The sequence below is a fragment of the Stenella coeruleoalba genome, assembly GCF_951394435.1.
Source record: "Stenella coeruleoalba genome assembly, chromosome: X".
Taxonomy (NCBI): Eukaryota; Metazoa; Chordata; class Mammalia; order Artiodactyla; family Delphinidae; genus Stenella; species Stenella coeruleoalba.
The window spans coordinates 41,095,963-41,116,978 of NC_137152.1; the positions used below are offsets into that span (position 1 = coordinate 41,095,963).

Sequence of the window (21,016 nt, forward strand, 5' to 3'; positions counted from 1 at the left end):
GATGTCCTTCAGCACAGTGAGGACGATCCCCTGTATCCCGAGTTGGTTGACCGTTTTTTTTTTTTTTTATCATGAATGGGTCTTGAATTGTGTCAAATGCTTTTTCTTTGTCTACCAAGGTGACAGGTGGTTTCTGTCCTTCATTATATTAACATGGTGCTTGCCTTAACTGAAGTTGAATGTTAAACCAATATTGCAATCCTGGGATAAATCCTGCATAGATAGCCCTTTGCAAATGTTGCTGGATTTGGTTTGCTAATATTTTGTTGAGGATGTATGTATCACTATTCATGATAGATATTGGTCTATAGCTTTCTTGTGACGTCAAGTCTGGCTTTGGTAGTGGGGTAATACTGTTCTCACAGGATGAGTTAGGAAATGCTCCCTCCTCCCTCCTGTCTATTCAGGAAGAGTCTGAAGGATGGATATTATTTCTTCTTTAAACATTTGATAGAATTCACCAGTGAAACCAGGAGGCCCAGGGCTTCCCTTTGTGGGAAGGATTTTAAATGAATGATTCGATATCTTTACTTGCTATAGGTACATTCCAATTTGTTATTTGGCCATTGCGGTTTGTTTTTTCTTTTTTAAAATAGATCTTTATTGGAGTATAATTGCTTCACTATACTGTGTTAGTTTCTGTTGTACACCAAAGTGAATCAGCCATATGCATACATATGTCCCCATATCCCCTCCCTCTTGAAGCCTCCCTCCCACCCTCCCTATCCCACCCCTCTAGGTCATCGCAAAGCACCGGCCATTGCGTTTTAAGCCAACTCCCATCCAATATTTTCTGGCCTCTTGGTGCCTGTGGCTCGGTCTCTGGCCTAGAATTTGACATGCTGGACATGTCTGGACATCACAGGATTCTGGCTCCTACTCTGTAACTTGGGAGAGTATGCTGTCTCAGATGGGACCCCCAGACCACCTACACCCAATACACAGGTTGGGGATACAGACTTTGAGGTGGGGATGGGGTGGCGCTGCTGATTCCCTCATTTACACCCGCCCATCCATCCTCCAGGCGCCCTCATGCAGGCTGTGGGTAATTCTGCACTTGGGACTGGCCTCGGCAAGTACCCAGCATACCCTGCTCCGCTCCCCCCACCCCTGCCGCCATGTCCACTTCATCCCACCCTGATCCTTGTCACTCCTCTCGTCTCCTAGCAACCCAGCCTCACAGGGGATCAATGATGCACTTGCTACCACATCTATGGGTGTCAGATCTCTGTCTGATTAATGACTCAACTCCCAAGGGCAGGGACTGGCTCTGCAATTCCTCCTCACCTCCCCGTCTCAACAGCCAGCCTGGCGTGGAGTGGGGGGATGTAACGGATACAGTGAAGACCTTCATGATTGGCTAAATGGTTGATTGTGGTTGGCAGGATTGACCTGGGTTGGCTGCTGGAGTGAGCCCATGACATCACCACCCTGGTGAACTCGTGCCAGGTGGGGATGGTTATCCCCGCCCCAGTGCACTGTGGGCAGGATCAATGATGTATCTTACCCAGACTTGGTGCCACCAGCTGTGAACGGACACTGAAGTCACCAGCTCTTCCCACTTCTCCCCAGCCTTTACAGAGAGAACAGTTGGGGATGCTTAAGAGTGTGGGCTCTGACAGAAATAAACCCCTATGACAAAGGAGCCAAGAATATACATTAGGGAAAAGGCTGCCTCTTCAATAAATGGTTCTGGGAAAACTGGACCACTTTCTTACACAACATACAAAAATAAACAAAAAATGGATTAAAGCCTAAATTGTAAGACCTTAAACCATAAAACTCCTAGAAGAAAACATAGCCAAGTATGCTCTTTGACACTGGTCTTAGCAATAATTTTTGGGATATGTCTCCTCAGGCAAGGGCAGCAAAAGCAAAAATGGACAAACGGGAGTACATCAAACTAAAAAGCTTTTCCACAGCAGGGGAAACCGGCAACAAAACAAAAAGGCAACCTGCTGAATGGGAGAAGATATTAGCAAGTGATATATCCGAAAAGAGGTAGATAGCCAAAACATCTAAAGGGCTCACAGAACTCATTATCAAAACAAAACAAAAAACAAACCAAGAGCCCGATTAAAAAGTGGGGCAAAACACTGAATAGACATTTTTCCAAAGAAGATAATACAGATGGCCAACAGGCATATGAAAAGATGCTCAACATCACTAATCATCAGGGATTGCAAAATCAAGACCACAGTGAGGTGCTTCCTCATACCTGTCAAGTGGCTATTATCAAAAAGACAATAACAAGTAAGCAATGTGGGCGAGGATGTGGAGAAAAGGAAACCCTCATGCACTGTTGGTGGGAATATAAATTGGTGCAACCACTATGGAAACAGTGAGGGTTTCCTAAAAAACCTAAAACTAGAACTACCATATGATCCAGCAATTCCACTTCTTTTTTTTTTTTTTTTTTCGGTACGCGGGCCTCTCACTGTTGTGGCCTCTCCCGTTGTGGAGCACAGGCTCCGGACGCGCAGGCTCAGCGGCCATGGCTCATGGGCCGAGCCGCTCCGCGGCATGTGGGATCTTGCCGGACCGGGGCACGAACCCGTGTCCCCTGCATCGGCAGGCGGACTCTCAACCACTGCGCCACCAGGGAAGCCCCAATTCCACTTCTTGGTATTTATCTGAAGAAAACAAAAAACACTAATCACAAAAGCTGTATGTACCCCTCTGTTCACTGCAGCATTATTCACCCTAGCCAAGATATGGAAGTGCCCATTGATAGATGGATCGATAAAAAAGAAGTGGTATGCATATACACAACGGAATATTACTCAGCAATAAAAAAGAATGAAATCTTGCCATTTTGACAACATGGATGGACCTAGAGGGTGTTATGCTAACTGAAATAAGGCAGACAGAGAAATACAAATACCACACGGTTTTATTTGTATGTGGAACCTCAAAAACAAAACAAGTGAGCACAGGGAACAAAACAGAAACAGAGTTAGAGACACAGAGAACAAACCGGTGGTTGCCAGAGGGGGAGCGGGTGGGGAGTTGTGTAAAATAGGTGAAGGGATTAGGAGGTACACACTTCCAGTTATAAAATAAATAAGTCACGGGGATGAAATGTACATACACGGAATATAGTCAATAATATTGTAATAAGCCTGTATGGTGACAGATGGTAACCAAACTTATCGTGTTATTCATTTCCTAATGTTTAAAAGTGTGGAATCACTTTGTTGTGCGCCTGAAACTAATGTAATATGGTATGTCGGATTTAATTAAAAAAATAAAGAGTGTGGGCTCTGAATCGAGTATGCCTAGGTTTGTGGGTCACTCCTCCTCTGACGGCCTGTGTGACTCTGAGCAGCTCCCCTAGCTTCTCTGTAGTCTCTGCTTTCCCACCTCATCAACTAGGATTATTTTACATTGAGCCTGCTATCACAGTTGAGGCATCTTGGGCACAGAGAGGTTAGGTCAGCTACCCCAAGTCATTCAGGTAATACGTGTTTGAGCCCCAAAGGCAAGGAATACTCAACAAGTCCAAACTGAACCCATCCACAACCCCTCCCCACATAGCTGCACCTCCTCTACTGTTGCCTAACTCAGGGCAAGGCAGCCTTCTCCCCAGCTGCTTAGGCCAGAGATCCTTAAGGCCATCCTTGCCTGCTGCCTCTCTCTCACCACCCTCTCAGTCATCAAGCCCCACCTTTCTGCCTCCTAAGTCTTTCTAAGCAAGATCCTGACACTTCTCTCCATCGGCACAGTGAGTTCCACGTCACCCTCATCTCTCTCCTTGACCACCACCAGCAATCCTGATGTTTTCCAACGCATTGTCTATCCTACTGCCTGAGGAAGCTTTCTTAAGTCCTAACCTGGGCATGACAGCCCTGCTCAAAACTCTGCAGGGGCTGCCCGCTGCTCTTAGGATAATGTCCAGCCTCCTGGACTAAGCACAGCAGGCCTTGCCTGCCCCCAAACGTCTGATCGTCACCAGACCCCCTCCTTCCGCTCCAAGCCCCACTTGATATTCCAGCGCACCCAGACCTCTTTCTGTTCATCAGATGGCTGGTGTGCTCACACTCGTCCTCCCTCGCCCCCCCTGCCCGCCCTGCTCCCGGCCCCCACCACCCACAGATTTCACAACCTCACACGTGCTGTTCCCTCCATCTTACATGCTCTTCCTCCCTCCTCATCTGTCTGATTCCTTCTTAGGTTCAGCTGTCAGGCTGGGTAGAGCAATTTCCATTTTTCCTGAGGAGTACCTGGATGAAAAGTCACAGTTACCAGATTTGATATTTTTACCGAATGGAAGGTGATGGAGATTTCATTATGAATTCCCCACACGGACACACGTTTTACTGTGGTTCACAGTGAGCTGATTTGAAATGCAATCTGATGGCTGAGTTTTTCTGGGAAAGGCTTCCTTGCTAAGAACAGGATACAGACAGAAAAGCTCTCTCGCCTTATGTTATACGGGCCCACTGTTGCCTTTGAATATGACCTTTGGAATTTGGCCACAGTTTTGGAAGCATAGAGGGATCCAGGGTGACCACCTGCTTCACAGTGAGGAGGGATAAGCTGAACAATGGGAAAAAAAATCTGTCACTTTATGGTATCTGTGACCCAGTAAATTGAACAGGCTTTGAACTGCCCTACCCATGGACTTTGTTTTGATGAGATTTTCACTATAGTTTATAGTCTGAGTTTCTGTTAGGACAGGAGAAAGTATATTAACGGGTCCTCCCCATGCAAGGCTGTGATTTACTAGTCCCCTGTGATCATCAGGGAGGCAAGGATCAGCTGCGCACTCAGTATGGGGACCCTCTTAGGGAATCTGACAGCACCTTCCTGCAACTCCTTAGGTGTCCCCACTGCTGGTTCTGCCTGCTACAGACTCAACTGTGAGGACTGACTTCATTCAGTACAACTCCTCTGAGCAGAGCACACCTAAGTATGAAATGAAGTGTGTGCCTTTGATATGTAAAGACAATTAAAAAGATGGAAATGGCACCAGTTCCACCGCCACTACCCCAACCCCCACCCCAGCCAGAGGATGGAGTAGATGCCCAGAGGCCCCCGGCATGCTTGCCTCCACACTGATGTGTCCCTAACACAGGGCGCAGTGTAAAATGGTTCACCCGGAGCCTCGTTACTGAGCTAATGGGAGCCGGGCATATGCGGTTTTATTCCCCATAGATCCAGAGAAGTATCAACCCCCGCCTTCCATAGACGAGGAAACAAGCTCAAAGAGGTTAGGTCGCTGATGCAGTAAAGGCTGGATCTGGCAGTCAAGCCCTAGTTCTGCCCGACTGCAAAGCCCGTCTTCTTTGCGGTCACGACAACCCACTTGGCTTGTGATTCAGGTGCCGAGATGCAGATGTTGTTCCGTGACAGGAAAGTCATCATTGTCCCAATACCATGTCCACCTGTGAAATGCAGGAACCCAGTAGGGCAAAGCCACCCTGAAAGGTTCTAAGACGCTCTCTGTGTTTGCCTTCGCAGGAGCTGCCTTGCAGCCAAGAAACTGGAGTCCACCGGCGCAAAAGGATTGCCTCAGAGCCAACGGCCGGGCAGGACTTCAGCCTCCCCTGTGTGTGGGGGGGGGCACTCTGCCATATCAGAGAGGCTTTGCAATCAACCCTCCCCCAGTTATATCTCCACCAGTCTCACTCTATTTATCAGATGGAAGGAACTGAGAGGCAAGCAGAGGCAGAGGAAGTGTTTGTAGCGGCTGCATGACAGCTCTGGAGCTGACCCAGCTGCCATGGTGGTCTGGAGCCAACAGACTGAGAATGGAAATCTGGCTCCACCCATGTTCATGTCTCTGCTCTTCAGCTTGTGTCTGTAAACTGTGGATGATCGAAGTGCCACCTAAAGAACCTCCCCACCCCTGAGAAGTGTGTCCTGACCAAACACCCACACACCACACACCCCCGACCCCGCACACTATGGCAGGGGGTCAGAGGCTCTCTTCTGTGTTCCTAGGGTTCTATGATTTAAATCCTGCCATGGGTTTTCTCACACAACAGGGGGCAGTCATCTGCTTGCAGGTTGCAGCCCCCATCATCCCTGCATCCCCAAACTGGCCCCAGTAGCGGAGACCTAGTGTCTGGTCGGTGCTTCGAACTTGTTTCCTCAGTGAATGAAGGACCTCGACTCAAATGTACTTGGTCAATAAAGGGTAGCTCTTCTTGGACCAGTTATTTCTGCGTTAAAAATGACACAGGAGAATGGAGTAAACAGGGCATATCTCGAGTCAGATTCTCTTCCCTTTGGTGGGGGGAGGAGCATTGCATCTTTCATACGATCCCTAATTCCGGAAACTCCTAACCAAAGAGGCTGCAACGTTCATTACACACGTGTGGGTCACTCTGTTGCCCCATCAGCCACAGTTCTGGCCTCACAGTGGAACTTGGGTCAAGATCCTTAAAGCACCGGTCAGTTCACTGAATGTTTCCCAAGTACCAAGTGGCTGGTGCCCAGTGTAGGCCCCGCAACTACGTGTCCAATCGATGGACTGTTGAATGAACGCAGGCTGCTAGTGGAGTCTGTGATGCTGTGCCCAGAGCACAGGTGGCCATGGAGTCAGGGACCTGAGCTCAGTTAGGAAGGGCATGTCAAGTCCAGGTGAGGCCATCAGTCTCACTCGGAGCTGCCCCTCACGCGGTCCTCCTAGTTCCTTGCTTGCTCCACCTCGACTCTCTCTGCTCTTCCCCCACGTCCTGCCTCTCACTCCTTCTAAGGCCTGGCACAGGCTTGTCATTCAGTATCTATGATCCCTCCTTGTCCTTGTCAGTCAGCTGACTGAGCAGATACCCAGCTGACCATTTTTTTGTTTGTTTTTTTATGTATCCCCAGACATCCAGCACAGTGCCTTGACCATAGTAGTTGGAGCTTGGTGAACGATTCAATGAATAAAGTCACTGTTTGTCTCACACAAACACACACACACACACACACACACACACACACACACACACACACCCCATCAGACTTATCCGGATCAGTGCACAGTGTCTGGGCAGCCACCCTGACCTGGATTAGGACATAAGGAGCACTGGTAGTTTTGCTAGAGGGCAACTTTGAGCTTCCCTCAGGTGCCACAGCACCACTCTCAGCAGGGCTAAGAAGCTGTCTGTGTCTGTTAGGGGTAAAGACTGAGACTTCCTGCCTTCAGACACTCAGCGCCCCCTGGTTAGGGTTGATGGCGGTTCCTCAGAACGCTCATCACTAAAGTGCCGTGACGCCCTCCCAGAGCTCAGACCAGGGAGCCTTCTCCCAACAATAATGGAGTACCCTACCCTGTTACAGAAATGGGAATTATAGCTGTTTACCCCTCTTAATGTGGTTCCTCCCCTTTGCATTCACATCCACATTTCTTCCTTGAGTCACCCAATCCAACTCTGCTAATTCCCAACGGGTTACTGCACCAAGCTGCACCTGCATCTCACTTGCTGTGCATGGCTCTATCTGGGAGGGTCGGATCTACCTACTGAGCTACGCATTTTCTGTCTCCCTTCCCTTCTGAATCTGGAGGCTCCCAGGCACCAAGAAAAGTGCTCCAGTTGGCCCACAAAAGGGGCGGTGCTGCAGGGGAGGCTGCAACTCTCATCCACAGCCTGGGTCAAAGCAGGACTGCGTTACAAGCGCCACACGCTGCCCCACTGTGCCACGGGAGCCAAAAGAGCAAAGGTCTAAGAAGTCCTAATACAGACACTTATGTGGATAGAACACCAGTCTCTTCCTAGGGACCTGTGAGTTGTTGTTTGGTTTGGGCTTATATCGTCCGTGGCCTTTTTCACAACGCTTGCAGACTTAGCTAACCTTCCATCAGGACCTCTCTGCTCCCCCCACACCCCACACCCCCCACTGTACCAAAGATCATACTCCTCACTTAAGTGTGCTGACTGGGTTTTCACTTGGCAAGGATACCAAAACAATTTTTTTTCATCCTGAAACGTCAAGATACCTAAGAGAACAGGTCTTCAGAAAAACTAGTTTCAAATTATAATAGAAAAACTGGCTACGTAACAATGAAGATACAGCACATTAAAAGGTTATTTGGGGGCTTCCCTGGTGGTGCAGTGGTTGAGAGTCCGCCTGCCGATGCAGGGGACACGGGTTCGTGCCCCGGTCCGGGAAGATCCCACATGCCGTGGAGCGGCTAGGCCCATAAGCCATGGCCACTGAGCCTGCGCCTCCGGAGCCTGTGCTCCGCAACGGGAGAGGCCACAACAGTGAGAGGCCCGTGTACCGCCAAAAAAAAAAAAAAGGTTATTTGGGCATTATCTAGAATTTCACACTCAAGAGAAAAACACTTAATATGTAGTCTACTGCCTTCCAGGTTTTTTCTCTGCATTTTTAAAGATTAGGAGATGGGGGGAGGTAATGTCTTCATACTTTTGTGTCTGTTGTTCTGTTTATCATTATAGCATGGTTATGCTACTTCCCATAATGATGAGGATGAGGATGCTGATACTGATGTCGGTAGAAGCAAAGACATGTATAGAGCTTGATATGGACCAGGAACTGTTCTCTGTGACGTGTGCATATTGACACGACACCCCGTGGTCTTTCATGCACTTAGGAGACATCATGCTCAATCCATACACAGATCCATGGTAATCTGATTCATGCCGATGGACATGTTCACTTGCCTTTTGATCCAGAGGACACTGGACACTGCAGTGTATTCCAGATTTGGGGGTCAGATACCACACCTCTCTGTTTCTTTCAGGCCTGCGTAGCAATCTGACTCACTTCTTGCCGGCCAGGTGACTTTGGGCAAGTTCCTTCACCCGTTAACCTCTACGTGTCTCAAGCTTCCTCATCTGCAAAAAGGGATGATAACATTAAAAATGCTTACCTCATAATGTTGCTGTGAGTACTCAGAGACCTTATTACACTTATACATATAGAGAGTTAAACACAGTCCAGAAGGGTGAGCTTTTATTCTTGTGTCTCTTCACTTCGGTTTCTGCTTGTACCCATATCTCTCTCCCTGCCCCCGTTGCTTTCTCCTCAACCACTCCCGCTCCACTCTCTCTCCCCTTTGGCCCCCTCCTCAGACTCTCCATCCAAAAACACTGTTTACCATCTCCTCAGGATGTAACTCAGAAAATATTCACACCATCACCCTTTGGTTAAAAAAACGTGAATATTAGTGGAAGAAATAAGAAACACCATAAAACCGGCAATGTGAAAACTACACAAGAAATAAAGTCCTACTGATGAAAGTTTGAGTATTAATACTTTTGTATCTTCATAAGATTCAGATATTCAGAATTTGATACAGGAGAATTAGGCTTCATAAAAATAATGGCCCCCCCCCCCCAAAAAAGGGCTATATGATAAGGTCCTTGGGCCTTTAAATTTCCCTCTGGAATGTTTTTTAAAATGTATATACTCATGTTCTACTACAATCGTCCAGTGATCACTTACTTTCCCATCATTATACAAATCATACGAAGAGGTCATTAGACTTCTAATTTCCTAGAGAATAGGCACTAAACTTTTCCATACGAGCCCCTGATGAAACCCCAGCATTGTATTTAGGCTTCACAATATCCCCATAAGGAGAGTTAAATACTCATTATGCTAATATACACACACACACACACACACACACACACACACACACACACATACCCACACCCATGCCCCATACATTCAGTTCTTGAGTCCCTGAGAGGCTGAAGTGATAGTGCAAAGTCCATGTGGTGAGTCAAAGGTGGTCTTGACATTGTTTCTCTGGAACACTCTCCAGGGAAATGTGGGAACGGTAACACTATTAACAGCAGTAATGACAACAGCTAGAATTCACCAGGAACTTGTCACATGCTGAGCACTGTCCTGACAACTTCCCATGTCTTAACATGGTCAGTGCTCTAAACTGCCCCCAAGAAGTAGTTACATTTACTCCTAACTAGTGTTTCCATGTTACTAATGGAGGAATTGAGGCACAGAGATGCTAAGTAGCCCGCTCAGTGTCACCCAGCAGTAAGGGGTGGAGCCACAGGTCTGTGGAGGCATTGTGGAAAACTCAAGTGTGTTCTGTATTTATTCAGTTAAGGGCAAGATCCAATGGCTACTGCAAAATATGTAGAAAAACAGCTAACACATAACACAAATTGACCTTACAGCATGGAACTGCACACTAAATAGATATCTGGTTTCTTCAGAAATCTTTTAGATGGAGGCTTGACAGGATTGGAATCAGGATGTTTTGTGGAAACAATGATCTGAGAGCCTCCTTAGAACAGCAGACAGCATGTCAGTCTCCTAGCCTGAAGGTCTTGGGTTTGTGCATCAGAGAAGGCAGCAAACCTCTGTCACCTCCACATGCTCCCGATGGAGAGAGAAACCTGCCAGTAGGGAAAATAAGACCGTTCGTTCCTCTGCTCTGGTAGTACCCAGACAAATTGTCCATGTCAATCAGAACTGAGGAATTATAAAAAAAAAAAAAAAAAACACAAAAATGCAGATTCCATGATCCGCACTCAGTGAATCTCATTTAGTGTGGCTACAACGGTGCCCTAGAATCTTTGATTTTTCACTCTGCCTGGGAAACTCTCAGGAACTTTAATAAACTCCTTTGGTAGCGAGACTGTCTCCAATGTACTGACTCTTCCCAGGACAAACACACAGTTGGGAAGACCAACCTGAGAGCACAGGAGAGAGAACGTAAAGGACACAGCGTGAGAGTCAAACCAAGGGCAGGGCAGCGGATCTTCTGAGAAGACACCACCACCCCACTGGCCTGTCTCTCTGAGGCTTCAGTTTATCTCAGATCCATTCTCTTCATGGCCAGTGGATGGAGGTGGTGAGAGGAGATGACCTTTGAGATGCCACATGGCCTGGGCTTTTCTCGGGGGCCGTGGGACACAGACGATATGAGGTTATATGATCTATTCTCCCCACCTCCAGTCAGCCTCTGCTTCTCTCTTGCACCCTCACTCCCTCCATGCCACACAAGCCCAGAGCAACCAGAATTTAGGAAAAATGTCTTCCCTTCACCGATCAGACACCTGCCCCTGACCTGAGGAGATCTTCTCCCCTCTTCTCCTCTCAGCTGTCCTCCTCTGATCTGATCTGCCGTGCCGAAGCAGACAGCCTTCCCTAGTAGCTTAAAGCCCTCGCCTGGCCCGTGACTCTGGTAACGCAGCCTGGAGAGGGCTCGTTCTCTCTGAGAAGGACCCCAGACCCGGGAGCCAAGAGCCACGACGACCACAGAACCATCCTAAACACTGATGCCCACGGCCGTGATTGACCTTGGAAACGAAGCCTTACCTCACACCCCGTCTGTCCCTGAACCATTATCTTGTCACAGAAAGCAAGACAGACGAGGAAGGTGCCTGGAATCCTTCCTGGGGAGTCCTGTGTCCTACTCCATGCTGCCATGCTATTTCCCCAGACCAAACCCTGACGTGGACCATATCATTCCTATCCTTTTGATGAGAATAAGAGGTCTGGGGATACCTTCACAAAATCCTATTCTCGTGGTTGATAACCAGTATGTTATGTGGTTTACTACCACAATGGTGCACCTGGTAAGTAGGTGGAAGCTGACAGGAAGTTTCAGAGGGTAGGTCTGGGTGCTGAAATGATTGGGAGGAGCTACCGGCATCTGTGGGCTGAGGGTTACAGGGAGGCAAACACTTTTAAGCAGAGAGTTAAATAAAGTGGATTTTCCATGATTGTAATTTACCCGTGAATTAAGGGAAGCCTGAATGTTGCTTTCTCTGGAAACTTACAAAGAATCCTTGAGTGTTTTAGAGAACACATACTGAAGGCAATTCTCTTACTGGCCTTGAGCTTGATGCAACACACCAGTGTCGCTTGGTAGCTGAGGTTGTACACGCCTACAGGAATGAGGGGAATCCAGCTGTACTGACTAGATGGATCTTCAGGATATGCTGTTAATGGATGGGAAAAATTACGTGGGAAATGCTCATAGTGTGATCTGCCATGGGTTGCTGAACAAAGCCAGATAAGCCCATTGTCTTTGAGGCACCGAGGTTTTGCTTCCACGTCTGTCTCCCTCACCAGACTTTTAACTCCTTCTCAGAAGGCTGGAAACACATCCCGTTCATCCTGGTGTCCTCAGGGCAGAGGACCTGAGACACGGTAGAAAGTCAGTCCACACTTGTGGAGCTGACGTAACGGGTGAAGGACTGGACCCAGTGTCTTAATGACGAGCGAGAAGGATGTCAGTCTGCAGAGGGAGGGAGGGGAATGCCACAGGTCTTAGGACCCAGGCAGCGCAGTGACACCAGCCTACACTGCAGTACTGATGTCAGTTACATCCCTTAGGGTTCCAGGACTCAGCCATTTAAATACAGGTGTCATTAACCATGAAGGTCTAACTTAGAAAGCCAGGAACCTTACGGCTTAGTTTTTTGTATGAACCTTTTGTAGCTGAGGCACCTGAGGCACCAATTCAGGCACAGCATACTCTGGTCACTAGTATGTGACCAGACGTACTCTGGTCACTAGTATCCCGACCAGGCTGAGGCTGCGTCGGGATATTCAGGGCTCACACACAAGAAGGGTAATTCCGAGGCATACATGTATCCCTAGAAACAAAGGGTTCACAACTGCTAGGTTGCCCCGAGCAGGACATACATCAGGCAGGCAGGACAGCTCCCTGGGGCCCCAGTGTGGCCTCCCACCCAGGGACCTGCCCCCCTAGGACTCCCTGTCCAGTTTGAATAATCCATCTGAGGCCTTAGTTTCAGAGGCACTGCCTGGAGGCAGCCCGTTCCAAGCAGTTCTGTCTGTCCGGGACCCCAGCGCATCCTCTTTCCGAGGGTGGCTGACACCTGGAGGTGCTCTGCATGCACCATCCAGGGGCTGGGGCCACTCCTGCGGCCCCACAGTCAGAGCTCCCTCAGGTGTGACTGGAGCCTCAGCAGACAGTTTGCATTCAAAGTGCTCACTGGATTGGGATTGACATATATACACTAATATGTATAAAATAGATAACTAATAAGAACCTGCTGTATAAAAAAATAAATAAAGTAAAATTCAAAAAGAAAAAAAAAAAAGTGCTCACAGCAGCTTGGAAGGCTGCATGGGGAGTATTCCTTTAGGAAACATAGAAAATTCCCAGGAACAGACAAGATCATTAATGCCCTCGCTCCCTCTCTACACTTCCCCCACCAGGTGCCAGGGGTGGTGTGTTCTCCATTGTTATACAATCACTGTGTACAATCCTGAAATCAAAACTTTACATTTCGGGGCTTCCCTGGTGGCGCAGTGGTTGGGAGTCCGCCTGCCGATGCAGGGGACGCGGGTTCGTGCCCCGCTCCGGGAGGATCCCACATGCCGCGGAGCGGCTGGGCCCATGGGCCATGGCCGCTGAGCCTGCGCGTCCGGAGCCTGTGCTCCGCAACGCGAGAGGCCACAACAGTGAGAGGCCTGCGTACCGCAAAAAAAACACAAAAACAAACAACAAAACTTACATTTCTTTAATTATCCCCTAATGTCCCCCTAATCTTTTGTATGGAAGGGCTGTAGGCAAGAGTACTTTCATAGCAAAACGTGTTTTATAATCTAACTGTAAAGACATTACGTTTAGCAACTGGCCAGGACAAAATCGTGAATTTTTAAAAATTTTCAAAATGGGTTGACACAGCCTCCTGTCCTTTTGTCTGTCTCACTGATCCCGTGAGGAGGCTGGAAAAGCTCATTCTCTTGCACTGAAGAGTCATATGCCTAACGTCTCGTCTCAGTTGTCTCAAAGATCCAGATGCAACAGCCACAACGTACAAAGCCATTTTTAAAATTCCCCCTTTTCCCTCTCCCAGGGACGCTTTACTCAAACGCCTAGCAGTAAACTGACACTCACCAGGGTACCGCACAGCGGCCGGGTAGCTCGGGCGCGAGTGCTGGGAGGGGCTGCTGCTGCTGCTGCTGCAGCAGCAGCCGCAGCCGCCGCCGCCGCCGCCGCCAAGTTGAAGAAAAGCCTGCAGACCTTTTTCCCCTTCTTGCCTCTAGTTTATCTGAAGCTTTCTCCAGCCCAGAACCTGATTTTACTTGCTTTCTTCCGCTTGTAGGAGAGAGCAAGTCAAACTTTTAACATTTTTTGGCCGACCCAGAGTTCACCTTTTGTAAGGTTTGCATCCTTTCCCCCCAGGCCTGGAGGAAATAACAAACACCAAAGTCAGGAGCTGGCTGCACTCCCCACCCCCACCCCCCGCCACCCCACTCGCATCAGGCAGCACAGCAGAAGCAGCCGAGGATGCAGTGCGCTAACTCTCCTGGATCTGGATCTTTTGTTTTCAAATTCTGTAAGTAACACCTATCACAACAGTCAGTGGCTCAGCTGCTGTTTCATAGCACGGGTACATCCACAGTCAATGAGCACAAAAAGATCGTCATCCCTACTGCTTCATCCTCCCTTTACTCAAACAAGGCTTTCACCGTATTTCAGCGAGTCACAGTCTCGCTAGTGAATCCACAGCTGCCACCACTGTTTCAGATGCCCCAAGACCACCCTTGCTTTTGATGAATTCCTAGGAGGACCCCAAGGACCTAGCACATAGTCATCCTCATGGCTAAGATTTACTGCAGCAAAAGGATACAAAGCCAAATCATCCAGGGGGAGAGGTGCACTGGGCAACATCCGGAGGAAACCAGCGCAAGCTTCCAAGAGTCCTTTCCTAGTAGATAATCACGCAATTTGTCCCTCCGGCAACGGATCATGACAACGCGTGTGAAATGCTGTCCACCAGGGAAGCTCCTGAGAAACCCGGGGCCTAGCACATAAGATTTCAGGTTCCCAGGAGGAAAGCAGGTGTTTAGCATAAAACATACTGTTTGGACAGATGGAGGAGTAAACTACACTTCTGAAGGAGGCAACGGTGGGAAACCTCTTGAAATCCAAGTTCTCAGACGCGACGTGAGGGCCAAAAAGCCAGCCCTTCTAAGGATTATAGTCTCAGGCCTGCTATGTTAACTCTATTCTGCACAGTACTCAACAGCAAAGCTTCAAAATACATGACCAAGTCAGAACTGGAAGAACTGAAACAAACAAATCTACAAGAACAGCTGGAGACTTCAACAACCTCAGTAATACACAGAACGGAGAGAAAGCAAATTAGAATGCATGGGTGAACCGAATGTTCTCACAGGTATAGAACCCTCCACATAACAATAGCCGAATATACCACATTCTTTTCAAGTGCATATGGAAGTTTCACCAAGGTAGACTATATCCTGGGTCATAAAACAAATATGACCAATTGCAAGATAACTGCAATCATACAAAGAATGTTGTCTGACCAAAAGAGAAAAACCACCGATAAGTAAGCCAAAGTTAGGAGGAAAATCTCCAAACACAAGGAAATTAAATCACATACTTCTAAATAATCCATGGACCAAAGAGCAAGGATCAAGGAAAGTTACAAATTAATTTAAGCAACATGAAAATGAAAAAACAACCTACCAAAATCTGCAGGATGCAGGTACAGCAGTGCTTAGCCGTAAATGTACAGCATCAAATGCTTGTATTAGAAAGAATAAAGAACCCAAATCAATAATGAAAGCTTCCACCTTAAGAAACTAGAAAAAGAAAATCCAAATAAATTCAAAGCAAGCAAATAAGGGAAACAGAGATTGGAACAGTTATCAGAAAAAGAATAGAGTTAATCAACGAAACTCAAAGCTGGTTCTTTCAATAGGTCAATACAAATTCATAAACTTCTACCCAGACAGACAAAAAAAAAAAGGCAAGATAACTAAAGACACAACTTACCAACATCAGGAATGAAATAGGTTACAGATCCCACAGAAATTAAAAGGATTCTATGAATAATTCTACATAATTACTTTTGGCAATTTAGGCGAAATGGAACAAACTATCAAAGCTCAGCCAAAAAGAAACAGATCATCTATTTTTAAAATTGAGTCTGTAGTTGAAAAACTTACAGAAAAGGAATCTCCAGGGCCAGATGGTACCCCTGGAAAATCCTGCCAAACATTTAAGAAGCAATGACAGCAATTCTACGCAATCTCTTCAAGGAAACAGAAGAGAGGGAACACTTGTTGAATTCTTTTTTCAGATTAGCATTACCCTGATACCAAAGTCAAACAAAGACAGTAGTAGCAAATCAAATTCAATATATAAAAAGAATAATACACCATGACCAAGTGAGGTTTATCCCCGAAATGCAAAGCTGGTGCAGCATTAAAACATCAATCAAGCCAGCATAGTAGCATACCAAAGATAAAGAACCACATGATCGTTATCTGTTGATGCAGAAAAAGTATCTGACAAAATTCAACAGTCATTCATAATGAAAACATTCAGCTAACCAGGAGTAGAAGGGAGCTTTCTTAACCTGACACAGAGCATCTACAAAAATACCCGCCCCTCCATCCTACTTGATGGAGAGAGACTAAATGCTTTCTCCCTAAGATCAGGAACCAGGCCAGGAGGATAGCTATAAGTCAACATTGTACTGGAAGTCCTAGCCACTCCAGTAAGAAAAGAAAAAGAAACAAATGGTTTAGAGATTGGGAAGGAGGAAATCAAACTGCTCCCATCCACCAATGACATGATTATCTACCTAGAAAATCCCATGAAATCTATTAACAAAAACTCCTATAACTAAGAAGTGAGTTTAACAAGGTCGCAGGATACAAGCTCAACACCAAAAAATCAGGCATATTTGCCTGTACTAGCAATGAACAATTAGGAAATTAAAAAAAAAAAAGACTTGTGCATACCATTTATAATAGCTTCCCCCCAAAATCTAGCGAAACATAAGCAGGATCTGTATGCTCAAAACTACAAAATGCTGAGGAAAAGAAATATAAGAAGACCTAACAAAATGGAGACACATACTGCGTTCATCTGTTGAGAAATTCAATATAATTAGGATGTCAATAGTCCCCAAATAGATCCATCAATTTCATACAATTCCAATCACAAATCCAGGCAAGGATTTTTTTGTACATATAGACTAACTGATGATAAAATTTCTGGGGTAAGGCAAAGGAACTAGAATAGCCAAATAATTTTGAAAAACAAAGTTGGAGGACTAACACCAACGTCACAATTTACAATGCAGCTTCAACCAAGATATGTAAGCAACTAAGTGGCCATGGAGGGGATGAATGGATATAGAAAATGTGGTGACATATACAACGGAATATTATTCAGCCACAAAAACGAAGAAAATCCTGCCTTTTGCAACAACACGAATGGACCTGGAAGGCTTTATGCTAAGTGAAGTAAGTGAAAGAAAGACATACTGTATGTTCTACTTATATGTAGACTCTAAAAAAGTCAAACTCACAGAAATAGAGTTTAGAATGGCGGTTGCCAGGGGCTGGGGGAAATATTGGTCAAACGGTACAAACTTCCAGCTACAAGATGAATAAGTTATGGGGATCTAATGTACAGCATGCTGAGTATAAGGAACAAAACTGTATCGTATATTGAAAGCTAAGAGGGTAGATCTGAAATGTTATCACCACAATTTTTAAAAAGGTAATTCTGTGAGGGGATAGAGTGCTAACTAACCTTATTGTGGTAATCGTTTTGCCCTATCTACGTGTATCAAATCATCACACTGTGCACCTTAAACTTACATGCTATATGTCAATAATACCTCAGAGAAGCTGGAAAAGATAAAAGAGTCCCCAGCTTTTCTGGTGGGAGAGCCCTCCAGCTATATTCTGTGTCCCCCTGACATCTCCCCATCATTCCTTAACTTTCCCTTATTACTGACATGACAAGTTGAGCCAGGCTCATTAATCCTTTCTCTCCTCAGCCTGGGAACCCAGCATTTAGCGGAGAATGGTATTCAGAAGCTAGGATCTAGCGGTAGGTGTACTTATTGTCATTGGGATGTTGCTGTTTTCAGGAAGTTTGGAATATATGTGTGAACACAATCACACACACACACACACACACATATATATATTTCTATATCAATCTATCCACATATGCACACATATCTATTGAAAACCAGGAGTTCTCACGGAGACCTTTAATTCCAGTAGAACTCCTCAGAAGTTGTTCCAGTTTACCTCCTTTCCATATTGGAAATTCCCTCTTCCAAAAGTGACAGACGTGGCTCCCACCATCCTTATATATTCACTGAGTTGACAAATCCCAATGCATATAAGCCATCCCTCCTCCACAAAGAGGTCCTCCCCACGTGCTATGCTGAACCATCCCCTGCCCTTGACTTCCACACCTCACTCAAGCCTGAATCCCTGAGCCAGTTAACCACCTCCCCACAGAACCCCCAGGGATATCCTCCTTACCACCTTGGGCTCTGACCTCCCAAATTGGGATGCCCCTACACGCATATACTTGCCTTGCCCGTCAACACCTAATGGCTTTAGGACTGAACTGCTCAGGCACAAAAGAGAAGAGAAGGGAAGGGAAAGAAAGGGTAGGGACAGGGGAAAAGTGAATATATCAGTTAATCAAGGTGAACTGGGCCAAATCCAAGCAATATGATGAAGCCAGTGGGTTTTTTCCTCACTGTCCTCCAGCTTCCCCTTCCTGCCTCTCTCCTTTGCCCCAGTTCCTTTCTCATTCTTAAGTCCTGCCCTCCATAAAGAGTAGCAATGTTATGAGGGGCATGATTCCCATTTTATAACTGATCTCCGCTGGCTGGCTGACATTCAGTGTGGACGGTGTCCTCCCTGCAGCTCTTACACTCAGGCCCTCTGTCTCTCATGATGGGCTAGAAAGTTTCACCCCTCTTCAGTAATTTCAGGTGTAAGCAGGAGAGAGGGTGCAGGGCACATCTTGGAGCCTCGGGTCCTTCATCTGTGAAATGGGGATGACCACAGATTGTGGGACAAACACAGAGAGCAGCACCAGACACCTTTCAATGAGTGCTACGTGCTGGACCCAGTGCATCACAGGACTCCTTGATATCCAGGAGCACGCCAAGTAGACTGCCCCGCCAGGACTGTGGCACCTGCTGTTCCTTCTGCCTGGAATGCTCTTCCTTCAGGTAATCCCACGGCGTGCTCCCTCACTTCCTCCAGGTCTCTGCTCATTCGTCATCCTTCAGGGAGACTTTCCCTGATTACCTTGAATAAAATAATAACATCATCTCCACATACCCTTTCCCCTGGTCCAGCCCTATCTTTCTTCATACATAGCACCTGCCACCCTTGATTTACTTATTGACCAACTCTATGAAATGAGACTTTGTCAGTTTTGTCCTGTCACAAACTCCTCGAATAGTACTCACGTACATGGCAGGCGCTCAGAAAACATTTGCTGAACCATAGCTGGGAGCCGGGCCCTTTACACACACTGTTAACATGCACAGGTACCCTCCAAGGTGGGCACTGGCCCCATTTGACTGATTATGATACGTACTGAGACTCCAGGAGACAAGTGACACCCTCAACAACGCACCATCAGCACGTCGGGTTCCAGGCTTCGGAATCATACCTGCCGGGTTTCCAACTCCCTCAGTTCCTGGACAGAGACCTCACAGCCAAAATGGTAAGAGATTTTACTACTGACACACAGACCCCAAACAGCTCAGATACTTTACACCTTTAGACAAACCCCTTCCTAAAGCAGCTCAGAGACATCACACCTTGGGACCCAGAATCACAACAGTTCAAAGGCCTCACACGCTGGGGTACAGACGTCTACATAAGGGTCTAACACCCAGTGACTCTAATGCCCAAAAGCTCAGAAAATGCACACCCAGGTCTACAAGGACACAAATCCCTACAGACTTTGTACCATGGCTCACAAAACCCACCCAGATAAAATATCCCATTCACCAAAAACTCCCCAAAATGCTCACAGACGCCAAATGTACTCAAACAGCATCTGGGATGTCAGACGTAGCGGTACACATCTCCAAACTGCACGACACACGTTACTTCCCAGGGAGAGACACCAAAAAAGTTTGGTGACCCCTCCTTGGCCTTAATTATATGAATCTGCGCGACTGACCCTGCGGTGCCACACGCTCCAGACTGAGTGAAGGCTAAACAAGACTGTAAGAGCTCGCGGAAAGACACCACCACCGTCACCCTGCACAGCCAGCGACTGCGCCGAACCTCGCCACCGACCCGGGCAGCTAATCAGCCCCTTACGGATAGTCAGTCTTGGAGTAGTCAAACTCGGAGAAAAATGTACATTCTGAAAATGCCCGCGTGCGCACGCGCACACGCACACGCACACGCACACGCACACCTTTCACCCTGAGCGTCAACTCGGCGACCACTGTGCCTGTCCCAGAGAGACAGCCAATGGGAACTGGGCAGGCGAGGAGGGAGGGGCAGGAATAGCGGGATTTCCGGCGCCGCTTGACACCCCGGAAGAGTTTATTCCGGCTATCTCGCGGCGACCAATCGCCGCCCAGAACGCTTTCTCGATTTCGACCCCCCCGCCCCACACACACATACACGCATCCCGGAGCCAATCTCTTGCTCCGTTGCTCTCCCCACCTGGATGTGACCATGCAGAAACGAAGGGGTGACCCTGGAGTAGATAGAAAAGAAGGCTGCAGGCTGAGAACCCGGTGTCCCCTCGGCCTCGAATGTGCCGGGAAGATGGAGCGGTTACAATGGGGATGGACCCAGCGGCGCCCTGAGTGCCTCCGCTGGGACCCGTGGTCGATGCCCGACGCGGTGTAAGGGGACCCTCAGTGTTGTCACAGAGCTCAATGGATTATTCCAGAACGGACGCCCCCTCCCGAATGGTTCCATCCCGACTCGAAGGACTTCCCTCTACCCCTCAGTGGTACGTTCCACGACAGAACCGTTTCATTTCGCGCGCCCCTTGGTGGTGGGATCGGGGAACAGCGGATGTAGATGCCCGCGGACCATTGCTGGCCGGTGCCCAAAGGGAGGGAGGACAAAGTTAGGATGAAACCCTCGCAATTCTCTGGAGTCTTGGATTTGGGAAAAAGTCTTCCTACTTGAAAAGTTACCTCCATGCAGTGACACCACTGTAACAGGGAGCATTACAAGAAGTTTTCTCTGTGCTGGGCCTTGTGATTGCTTGTGCCTCCCTGGGTAATACAGGATAGGCCTAGTGGGGCAAGCCAGCCAC

At 47.4% G+C, this 21,016-nt stretch overlaps 1 long non-coding RNA gene across 2 annotated transcripts; it reads right to left on the reverse strand.

Moving 5' to 3' along the window:
- Positions 1 to 738: 738 nt before the first annotated feature.
- LOC307180286 lies at positions 739 to 20,289 on the reverse strand. Of its 2 annotated transcripts, none has more exons than XR_013825715.1 (4): positions 19,913 to 20,289; positions 8,619 to 8,792; positions 4,134 to 4,223; positions 739 to 2,633 (listed from the first exon to the last, which is right to left on the reverse strand). It is a non-coding gene; the product is annotated as an uncharacterized lncRNA (long non-coding RNA). The 2 variants fall into 2 exon arrangements; XR_013825716.1 differs by lacking the exon at positions 19,913 to 20,289 and adding an exon at positions 13,811 to 14,091.
- Between the last annotated feature and the right edge of the window lie 727 nt (positions 20,290 to 21,016).